General features: G+C 45.0%; 1 pseudogene; it reads right to left on the bottom strand.

The window, feature by feature from the left end:
• Positions 1-11,630, bottom strand: part of LOC121561460 — a 16,359-nt pseudogene extending 4,729 nt beyond the window's left edge.
• Positions 11,631-12,065: the final 435 nt, after the last annotated feature.

The following is a 12,065-nucleotide window of genomic DNA, read 5'->3' as shown; positions in this document are numbered from 1 at the left end:
CTCTCTCTCTCTCTCTCTCTCTCTCTCTCTCTCTCTCTACAGCTGGTGAGGACATGGTAGTGTCTGCCCCTCCCCCACCATTTGAACGAGCCAATGGTAGAGGGCGTCAACAGAACCCTCCCTCCCCCACCACACCCCTTTCTCTCCCCTCTCCTCTGCGGCCTTATCTTATGAATATCGGTAGCACACTCGGTGAAAACTTGATCCTTCGCGCCTGTCTACGGACGCAGGCTGCCACAGCACATTATAGTGTGTGTGTGCGGGCGTGCGTGGGGTTTGTGTGTGTGTGTGTGTGTGGGAGAGGGGGATGTATGTGAAATGAGAGAACAAAACCAACAGGGAATAGGGTTTAGGAGGTAAGATGTGTGTATGTGTGAAATTTGGGTTTCACACCCCATCCTGACACACACACACTCCCAACAATGCGTATCACTGGCTATAAGGTGAATGCACCAATTTGTAAGTTGCTCTGGATAAGAGCGTCTGCTAAATGACGTAAATGTAAATGTATTATCAGGGGTAAGCAGTGTTAGGGAATATTCAAGAATTCTGCTGAGGAATATTCTAAATTGATGTAGGCTATATTACAGTATATTGATGTAGGCTATATTACCCACTATATTACAGTATATTGATGTAGGCTACATTACCCACTATATTACAGTATATTGATGTAGGCTACATTACCCACTATATTACAGTATATTGATGTAGCTACATTACCCACTATATTACAGTATATTGATGTAGGCTACATTACCCACTATATTACAGTATATTGATGTAGGCTACATTACCCACTATATTACTGTATATTGATGTAGGCTACATTACCCACTATATTACAGTATATTGATGTAGCCTACATTACCCACTATGATAGTATGTGGACACCCCATCAAATTAGTGCATTCCGGGTTATTTCAGCCACACCCGTTAAGCTGACGGTGTATAAAATTGAGCATGCAGCCATGCAATCTCCATAGACAAACATTGGCAGTAAAATGGCCGTACTGAAGAGCTCAGTGACTTTCAACGTGGCACCGTCAACAGGATGCCACCTTTCCAACAAGTAATTTAGTAAAATGTCTGCCCTGCTGGAGCTGCCTCGGTCAACTGTAAGTTCTGTTATTGTGAAGGTATATGTCTAGGAGCAACAACGGCTCAGCGTGAAGTGGTAGGCCACACAAGCTCACAGAACGGGACCGCTGAGTGCTGAGGCTCGTAAAAATCATCTGTCCTCAAGTTGCAACACTCACTACCAATTCCAAACTGCCTCTGGAAGCAACATCAGCACAAGATCTGTACATTGGGAGTTTCATGAAATGGGTTTCCATGGCCAAGCAGCCGCACGCAAGCCTAAGATCACCATGCGCAATGCCAAGCGTCGGCTGGAGTGCAGTGGAAACGCCTTCTCTGGAGTGATGAATCCCACTTCACCATCTGGCAGTCCAACGGATGAATCTGGGTTTGGCGGATGCCAGGAGAACGCTACCTGCCCCAATGCATATTGCCCACTGTAAAGTTTGGTGGAGGAGAAATAATGGTCTGGGGCTGTTTTTCATGGTTTGGGATAAGCCCCTTAGTTGCAGTGAAGGGAAATCTTGACGCTAAAGCATACACTGACATTCTAGACGATTCTGTGCTTCCAACTTAATGGCAATAGTTTGGGAAAGGCCCTTTCCTGTTTCAGCATGACACGCCCCCATGCCACAGTGCGAGGTCCATATAGAAATGGTTTGTCGAGATCGGTGTGGAAGAACTTGACTGGCCTGCACAGAGCCCAGACCTCAACCCCATCATACACCTTTGGGATGAATTGGAATCGCCGACTGTGAGCCAGGCCTAATCGCCCAACTCCGACCTCACTAATGCTCTTGTGGCTGAATGGAATCAAGTCCCCGCAGCAATGTTCCAACATCTAGTGGAAAGCCTTCCAGAAGAGTGGAGGCTGTTATAGCAGCAAAGGGGGGACCAACTCCATATCAATGCCCATTATTTTGGAATGAGATGTTCGACAAGCAGGTGTCCACATACTTTTTGGTCATTTAGTGTAGACAGACAGACAGATAGACAGATAGATAGATAGACAGATAGATAGATAGATAGATAGACAGACAGACAGACAGATAGACAGACAGACAGACAGATAGATAGATAGATAGATAGATAGATAGATAGATAGATAGATAGATAGATAGATAGATAGATAGATAGATAGATAGATAGATAGATAATGATAGATAGATAGATAGATAGATAGATAGATAGATAGATAGATAGATAGATAGATAGATAGATAGATAGATAGATAGATAGATAGATAGATAGATAGATAGATAGATAGATAGATAGATAGATAGATAGATAGATGAAATGGCTCTGGTCTTTACATTGTTCCACCACAAGGCTACCTTGGTCAAATCGTCACATGGTTTACCTACCTGCTGCACAAATTCTCCTAACTTTCCATGAAAAGTCAAATCTGAAGTTAATCTGACAAAAGCTGGATCCCTTCTAGCCATGACCCAACAGCAACGCCGTCAGAACGCAGTCTTCATTCTGAAATGAGTCTGGTCTTCTTCAGAAGTAGTGTAGTAGTCTACAGGGTTCAGGACTCACCTTTTAAACACTTCTTATCTCTCATATCATGAGGTTCCACATGTGTTTGGTTACATAGTGCCCCAATGTTCTTCTTAGTGATACAACAGCACACATTAAGAGTGTTTACTTATCAGACCCACATATATAATAAATATTCTAGAATATAATATACTATATTATATTATATGCTTTTTAGTACTCACACATCATATCATGTATGCAGGTCATGTGTTGTTAAAGAGCCAGCAGTGAAAACATACTGACAGGAGAGTTCCTCTTACGGCCACTAGGTGATAATATTGTTTCACAGACGCAGAACTGTAGTCTAGAATTAAGCACTGTCTCAATTATGTCTCCTTTCTCCTAAGGTGTTCACTTGTTCACTTCCCTAAACTGAAATGACTGGTATAAGAACTATGGTGAAACTCCCACTTGATAACAGAAGGTATAGTCCCATGGGTGGAATGGTGGAAGACGAACCTCACCCCCTCATCCCCCTCTCCTCTTCTCCCCATCTCCTCCTCTCCTCTCCTCTCCCTCTCCTCTCCTCTCCCTCTCTCTCCTCCCCTCTCCTCTCCTCTCCTCTCCTCTCCTCTCCTCTCCTCTCCTTTCCTCTCCTCTCCTCTTCTCTCCTCTTCTCTCCTCCCCTCTCCTCTCCTCTCCCTCTCCTCTTCTCCTTCTCCTCTTCTCATCCTCTCCTCTCCCCTCCCCCTCTCCTATTCTCCCCCTCTCCTCTTCTCCTCCCTCTCCTCTCCTCTCCTCTCCCTCTCCTCCTCTCCTCTCCCCCTCTCTCCTCTTCTCCTCCCTCTCCTCTCCTCCCCTTTCTCTTCTCATCCTCTCCTATCCTCCTCCCCCCTCCCCCTCTCAAGCATTAGAAAGTTAGAGGTGATATTATAGGACACACTCTGTGAACATTTCCTGCTCTGTCATCAGTTTCCTGTGGGTGATTTCAAAACAGAGCTGAGTTCAACCAGTGATCTGAAGATAAGTTGCTACGAAGTTTATCTCACATCAAGGACCTAATGAACTAATGAGATAGAAGTCATATAGCCTAGCAGTATTGTCCACTCTTCAGTCCACTCTTCATGACAGCAGACTTGTATAGCTCAGTGGAGGCCCAGTTAGAGACAGATATGATACCTGCAGTGATATTGATGATCCTGTTCTGGAGCACAGGTAGGATGCTGTTATCCTGATATACACTTATGACAGTTACTGAGATATGATTTGATATTGTAAGATATATGATCATTTGCAGGGCTAGTAAATGAACATCCAACTGGAAGCAGACAGTAAAAATCTGTCTTAAAGCAGGACAATGATGTGATCACCAGTAAATGTAATTTACTGTAGCATAATTGTCCATCTGGGGACAGACACTAATGTCAGTTAAGTTGTGATGGTGTCATTCATCTGACTGTTGTATATTCAGTGTGTCAATGATTGATTGTACATGTCTCTATGTAAATGAAAGAGAGTATATATTACTATTACTATATATTATCTGTTAGAGCAGGAGGGGGGACACTTTGGACTAACTCCTTGATGAGATCCACAACTAGGGACTTTTGTAACGCCTTCAAAGGCCTGTCTTAATGAATTGGACCTGGAGTTACTATCAGCTCAAAACAATTAGTTTGAATGTCGTATAGAGATGCTCTTTCTTTTTAAACAATCTTAAGAGCTGTCATTTTATTGTGAGGAACTGTAGTTTATCAGACCTTTTTCTGTTCTGTCCTCTGTTGTGTGAATGATCAGGTCACAGACTCAGGTCTGGTCCAATGATAGAGGTCTGTGACCTGAGTCAAGATCAACAGGCCTGATGCTATATGTCAGGAAGAGAGAGAACTAGAGAGAGAGAGAGAGTGAGAGAGAGAGAGGAGAGAGAGAGAGAGAGAGAGAGAGAGAGAGAGAGAGGGAGTGGGAGAGAGAGGAGGGGAGGGGAGAGGGAGGAGAGAGGGGAGAGAGAGGAGGGAGTGGGGAGAGAGAGGAGGGGAGGGCAGAGAGAGGAGGTAATGGGGAGAGAGGAGGGGGAGGGGAGAGAGAGGAGGGAGTGGGGAGAGAGAGGAGGATCTTGAGTTAATCTGGAAATTAATCTGGAAGTGAATATGGAAGTTAATATGAAGTTAATAGGAATACGATATTTAGATCGCAAAAACGTTTATTATGCATGTCAGATTTCAATACTGGCCGATGTCATGACTCGGGAGGATGTCTTCTCTCGAATGAGCCATTGATCATATTTCTGCGATATTCCTACCTACTGAAATGTGTAATTTAACGGAGGGTCTAGCACATGTTTCCTATTTGTCTGCCTCTTTAGTCCAGGGGGCATTGCATGGTGCCGTTGCCAGAGATATTATAGAAAGGAGATAGAATCCAATGAATGAATGAATGTACAATGTCCAACTCAGCAGACTGTCGACCAATCGCGTTCACGTTGTCATATTGCGTCAAGCGGTTGCTAAGCGAATCGTCAGGCAATTTCTTCTCAAAGTCAGTCTATATGTCGAGAAACGTGCCTCTATTCCTCGAAAGTACATAATAACACGATTCCAAAGCTATGCGATACTACAGATAGCAAGTTCATTATTTCACATCTCGCAAAAAGATGTATGTTGCACTTCTTGTTGACGATAGTCGTGCTAATATTAGGTGTTTGAGCTAGCGCCCAATAGACTCCCATTCACTTATTGAAGGAGAGTTCTCCTTGTCCCAGAATCACCCAGAATGCACCGCGCTGTCCAATGACCTAGTATGGGCAACGTTTCCCATCTCCTCCAAGTATATCTGCTGTTGTGAATGTTAGACTCCACTCTGTGAGCGACATCGATCTGCAGGGGATTGTAGACTCTACATTGATTGTGCAGTTTGTTTAGGCGATTTTACAGCTAGCTAGCTACTTCACATGCTGATATTGTCTTTGTATTATTGTGTGTAACCAGCCCATAGAGAGAGCATTGCATTGTGGATTTTGTAGTCTACTTGAGCTGCAACAGATTTCCACAACGAGTTTCCATGTTGCTACCAACATTATTATAACGCCAAAATGAAACATTTGTTTACAAAAATTGTTTTCACATATTAGTGTTATTTAACACTGTAAATTAAAGGAATGAGTGGCTTTTTGTGGATTTTTCCTTTAATGTGTAGATTTTCATTTAGTATTTCATGATTTTCTTCATTCTTTGGTTGAGTTTGTTTGTCTTTATATGTCCTTGTTGATTGTAGGCCAAAGTAATTCCTTTGATGTATGCCTTTTATTTCAATGCATGTGTAGGATTTATCTGGGATAGTTTGCATTCACAGTCAGCTGTTTTATGCTCCAGTTACTTTCACATTGATGTCAGTATTTGAAGTCATCCATTGAATCGTGTATTATGCATCTATTTCATTGCACTGTATGCACTGTTCCACAAGTAGGCTAAATGAGTCAATGGGGAGGTTGAGGTTGAGTAGTACATTGTACACTCCATTCCACAGACCTTTAAACCTAATGTAAACCTAATATTGCATTGATAATTCATGTCTCGGGGTCATTTTTGTTAGTTTTTGCTGTTCTCCAAATAGTATTTTAGAGTTTTTAAGTACAGTAAATGAGCTTCAACTGGTGGGGGATTCCTGTACACCCCATTTAGCCATACCCTAGGTTTAGCTGTATTTCTACACCCCCAAACGACTTCCTCGGCTATTGGACAGAGGAGGAGGGGAGGGAGATGGAGAGTGAGAGAGAAGAGGAGTAGAGAGGGGAGATGTCAAAAGAGATAGGGCTGACAGACTAACACGCAGTCAACTGAATATCTTTTCATTACTGACTTCTCACCAGTGATGTCATCATAACCAGTAACCTTGTCCACTCTTCAACTCTTGGTCCAGCTCAGATTGACCCTGACATATGAAATGAATGGTTTAAAAACAGACGAAAGCAAATGCATTAAATGATATATTAAGTCATCTGCAAAGAGAGGTTCACATTTCCATGGAAGGGGAATGTGTGTACACATGGGTGTTGTTGCACCATACCAACGATAAGCCTATCTTCGCCATCACATCATGAAAGGTCACTCTCTCTCTCTCATTTGGCTTCGAAACATATGCTAACATTGCCAAAGCAAGTGAAATAAACAATAACAAACAGTTAACATTAAGCAAACAAAAGTTTCAAAAGAGAAAGACATTTGAAATGTTAAATGATTAACTATGTACAAAACAAACACCAACATGAGTGTATCAGTATGGACCTGTACAGGTCGTTGGTCAATACACGGTAAATGAAATATAAAATAGTCTATAAAAAGATAAAATAGTTCACAAACTAATTCAACTACATTTATTTACACAACTAGCTGGCTCCACTAGGGACCTCTCAGCAAGCCGGCTCCACTAGGGCCCTCTCAGCCAGCTGGTCCCACTAGGCCCTCTCAGCCAGGTGTCTCCACTAGGGCCCTCTCAGCCAGCTGGTCCCACTAGGACCCTCTCAGCCAGGTGGCTCCACTAGGGCCCTCTCAGCAAGCCGGCTCCACTAGGGCCCTCTCAGCCAGCTGGCCCCACTAGGGCCCTCTCAGCCAGGTGGCTCCACTAGGGCCCTCTCAGCCAGCCGGCTCCACTAGGGCCCTCTCAGCCATATTTTCAGGATGTCTCATGGTCTGACAAACACCGCTGTAACTTTGCCACCTTCCACTGCAGATACGGTAGGCCCCCATAGGCGAATGTGGTGGATTGAGACACAGCCCATGCAAAAAACCTGATATCCCTAGCTTAAATTGTCAGATTTTGATGGGGATTGTTTTATTATGCAGATCAGAGATGTCAAGACTCACACCTTACATAATGCAATTTCAGAATGTGGGGAGGTCCCAGTGAAAGTTGTGTACTTGCCTCCACCAATCCAATGCATTTAAATTATGGGAAGTAGGGAGCAAGTGCACACTTCAGGAGAAAGGAGATATTATTGGTACACACCCAGATGCTCTGTTAATCAACCACATTGGTCCACCACAAGGCTACCTTGGTCCAAACTGTCACATGGTCCAGTTTTACACTTGTTGTTGATAACAGAAGGTATAGTCCCATGGGTGGAACTATGAGAGAAAACGTCTACCCTTCTCCTCCTCTCCTCTTCTCCCCCTCTCCTCTTCTCCTCCTCTCCCTCTTCTCCCTCTCCTCTTCTCCCCCTCTCCCTCTTCTCCCCCTCTCCTGTTCTCCTCTATCCTCTTCTCCTCCTCTCCTCTTCTCCCCCTCTCCTCTTCTTCCCCTCTCCTCTTCTCCCCCCTCCCCTCTCCTCTTCTCCTCCTCTCTTCTTCTCCCACCTCTCCTCTTCTTCCCCTCTCCTCTTCTCCCCCCTCTCCTCTTCTCTTCTCCCCCTCTCCTCTTCTCCCCCTCCTCTTCTTCCCTCTCCTCTTCTCCTCCTCTCCTCTTCTCCCCCCTCTCCTCTTTTTCCCCCTCCCCTCTTCTCCTCCTCTCCTCTTCTCCACCCTCTCCTCTTCTCCTCCTCTCCCTCTTCTCCCCCCTCTCCTCTTCTTCCCCTCTCCTCTTCTCACCCTCTCCACTTCTCATTCTCCCTTCCCTTATATAATATACATTATAGGAGGGGAGGGAGGGAGGGAGGAGGGAGGGAGGGAGGGAGGGAGGGAGGGAGGGAGGAGGGAGGGAGGGAGGGAGGGAGGGAGGGAGGGAGGGAGGGAGGAGGGAGGGAGGAGTAATGGTCAGAACCAGAGAGAGGAGAAGGGGAAGGGCGAGAAGAAGATGGAGGAGGGGGAGAGAAAAACATCTACCCTTCTCCCACCCCTCCTCTTCTCCACCCTCTCCTCTTCTCCACCTCTCCTCTTCTCCACCCTCTCCTCTTCTCCCCCCTCTCCTCTTCTCCCCCCTCTCCTCTTCTCCCCCTCTCCTCTTCTCCTCCTCTCCCCCTCTCCTCTTCTTCCCTCTCCTCTTCTCCCCTTCTCATGGGGGAGGGGAGGGGAGATAGAGACCCCATTTAGCCATATCCTAGGTTTAGTTGTATTTCTACACACCCCATTTAGCCATACCCTAGGTTTAGCTGTATTTCTACACACCCCATTTAGCCATACCCTAGGTTTATTTGTATTTCTACACACCCCATTTAGCCATACCCTAGGTTTAGCTGTATTTCTACACACCCCATTTAGCGATACCCTAGGTTTAGCTGTATTTCTACACACCCCATTTAGCCATACCCTAGGTTTAGTTGTGTTTCTACACACCCCATTTAGCCATACCCTAGGTTTAGCTGTATTTCTACACCCCCAAACTACTTCCTGCGGCTATTGGACAGAGGAGGAGGGGAGGGGAGATGGATAGTGAGAGAGAAGAGGAGGAGAGAGAGGGAGATGTCAAAGAGATAGGGCTGACAGACTAACACGCAGTCAACTGAATATCTTTTCATTACTGACTTCTCACCAGTTATGTCATCACAACCAGTAACCTTTTCCACTCTTCCACTCTGGTACGGCTCAGCTTGACCTCTGACCTATGAAATGAATGATTTCAAAAACAGACAAAAGCAAAGGTATTAAATTATATATAAACTAATCTGCAAAAATGAGGTTCACCTTTCCACTGAAGGGGGAATGTGTGTACACATGGGTGTTGTTGCATCATACCAACGATAAGCCTATCTTCCCCATCACATCACGTGTGTTGTTGCACCATACCAACTATAAGCCTATCTTCTCCATCACATCATGAAAGGTCACGTTGATGTTCATTTCTCCTCTCTTTTGCCCCTCCCCCTCTCTCTCTCTCTCTCTCACTCTTTCTCTCAGTTCAATTCAAAGGGGTTTCATTGACATGGGAAACATATGTTAACGTTGACAAAGCAAGTGAAATAAACAATCACAAACAGTAAATTTTAAACACACAAAAGTTTCAAAAGAGAAAGACATTTGAAATGTTAATAATTTAACTATATAAAAATAAAAAATAAAACGAAGTGTATCAGTCCTGACCTGTATAGGCCGTCGGTCAATACACTATAAATGAAATATAAACTAGCTGGCTCCACTAGGGTCCTCTCAGCCAGGTGGCTCCACTAGGGTCCTCTCAGCAAGCCGGCTCCACTAGGGCCCTCTCAGCCAGCTGGTGTGTGTAGGAGAGTGTGAGCTGTCTGTGCAAAAAGTAGAAGTACAAATGGCAAAGGAAATGAAATAAACTGATAAATCTAGGCCTAGGTTTTATTTACTGTGGTGTTTGTTCTCCACTGGTTACCCTATTCTTATCACAACAGGTCACACATTTTGCTGCCATGATTGCACGCTGCTGTATTTCACCTAACAGATATGGGAGCTTATCAATATTATATTTGTTTTCAAAGTATTTGGGGTCCTTGTAATCTGAGGGAAATATGTGTCTCTCATATCATCGTTTATTTGGCAGGAGGTTAGGAAGGTGCAGCTCAGTTTCCTCCCTCATTTTGTGGGCAGTGTGGCACATATCCTGTCTTCTCTCTCTAGCTATGGTGATTTTTGGGATGCGGAAGGCAGACATACAGGCGGATGAAGTAGATTGAGATGCAGCCCATGCAAAAAAAAAATCTCTATCTTAAACAGACGGATTTTGATGGGGATTTATTGTATTATTTTAATTAGTGCATCAATCGACTCTTAAGGACATCAATGGACATGTACTTACTGTTATCTGAAATGAAATAAACATAATTTTTGTTAAATGACAATTCATTTGCAGATTCTGTAAAACAAAAAAATATATTTTCCCTTAAATAATGTGCAGCTTTTTTCCAAAGTAAGTACTAAAAGCTGATTTACCATAATTTGATTGTAGTATCATTTATTTTTAGTAAATACAAATGTTGTCATATTTAGGTGGTAAAAATGACTGCCATTTAAAGGAGCGGTACACCAACATTGGAAATATATTTAATTTTATTGACAAAAATACATTCATACATTGATCCTGAGAAACAATGACCAAAAATATGGCTGGAGCTTCACTAGGGCCCTCTCAGCATGCCTGCTCCACTAGGCCCTCAGCCAACTGGCTCCAGTAGGGCCCTCTCAGCCAGGTGGCTCCACTAGGGCCCTCTCTGCTATGTGGCTCCACTAGGGCCCTCAGCCAACTGGCTCCACTAGGGCCCTCTCAGCCAGGTGGCTCCACTAGGGCCCTCTCAGCCAGGTGGCTCCACTAGGGTCCACTCAGCCAGCTGGCCCCCACTAGGGCCCTCTCCTAGCCAGCTGGCCCCACTAGGGCCCTCTCAGCCAACTGGCTCCACTAGGGGCCCTCTCAGCCAGCTGACCCCACTAGGGCACTCTCAGCCAATTGGCTCCACTAGGGCCCTCTCAGCCAACTGGCCCCCTAGTGCCCTCTAAGCCAACTGGCTCCACTAGGGCCCTTTCAGCCAGCTGTTACCACTAGGGGTGGCAGGTAAAGCTTAGTGGTTAAGAGCGTTGTGCCAGTAACCGAAAGGTCGCTGGTTCTAATCCCCAGCCGACTAGGTGAAAAATCTGTCGATGTGCCCTTGAGCAAGGCACTTAAGCATAATTGCTCCTGTAAGTCGCTCTGGATAAGAGCGTCCACTAAATGACCTATTTACTAGGCCCTCTCAGCCAGGTGGCTCCACTAGGGCCCTCTCAGCCAGCCGTCTCCACTAGGGCCCTTTCAGCCAACTGGCTCCACTAGGGCCTGCTCAGCCAGCCGGCTCCGTTAGGGCCCTCTCAGCCAGCCGTCTCCACTAGGGGCCAGCCGGCTCCACTAGGGGCCCTCTCAGCCAGCCGTCTCCACTAGGGGCCAACTGGCTCCACTAGGGCCCGCTCAGCCAGCCGGCTCCACTAGGTCCCTGTCAGCCAGCTGGCTCCACTGGGTCCTCTCTGCAAGCCGGCTCCACTAGGGCCCTCTCAGCCAGCTGGTGTGTGTAGGAGAGTGTGAGCTGTCTGTGCAAAAAGTAGAAGTACAAATGGCAAAAAGTAATTCGTACATTGATCCTGAGATACAATGACCAAAAATATGTCTTATCTGTCTTTATTTACTTACCCCACAGCCAGCATTAGCATCGCTTCAAAAATCATGCCCAAATCCTCAAAGTCACTTCAAACCAAATGTTATAGCAACCCACATACCACAACAAGTTGCACATATAGAATATTGGAAGATATTATAGGAATGATGGTATTTATATAACATTTCCCGTGGAATAACCAGCTATTCTTCAAAGAATACCCACCAATACAGCGCTATGTGTACGTTTAGAGGGTAGCTGGTTTCTGCATTACAGTTTCAACAAGTATTCATCCCACTGACAGACTTATGAGCTGTTGTGACTGCAACTAAGCATATATGCAAGGTCATTTTGATTGTGTACACGGTCATACCTAGTTATAACCAGTTATAACCAGGCAGAGTACGTAAGGTTCTTCATTTCTGCTGGTGATCTGTTTATCTGGTCTAAATCACTGATACAGGTCCCCCTGGATTCAAATAAATACTTT

The sequence above is a fragment of the Coregonus clupeaformis genome, unplaced genomic scaffold, assembly GCF_020615455.1.
Source record: "Coregonus clupeaformis isolate EN_2021a unplaced genomic scaffold, ASM2061545v1 scaf1343, whole genome shotgun sequence".
Classification (NCBI taxonomy): Eukaryota; Metazoa; Chordata; class Actinopteri; order Salmoniformes; family Salmonidae; genus Coregonus; species Coregonus clupeaformis.
Note: the sequence above shows the minus strand (reverse complement) of the source record. Positions and strands in the feature narration are given on the sequence as shown.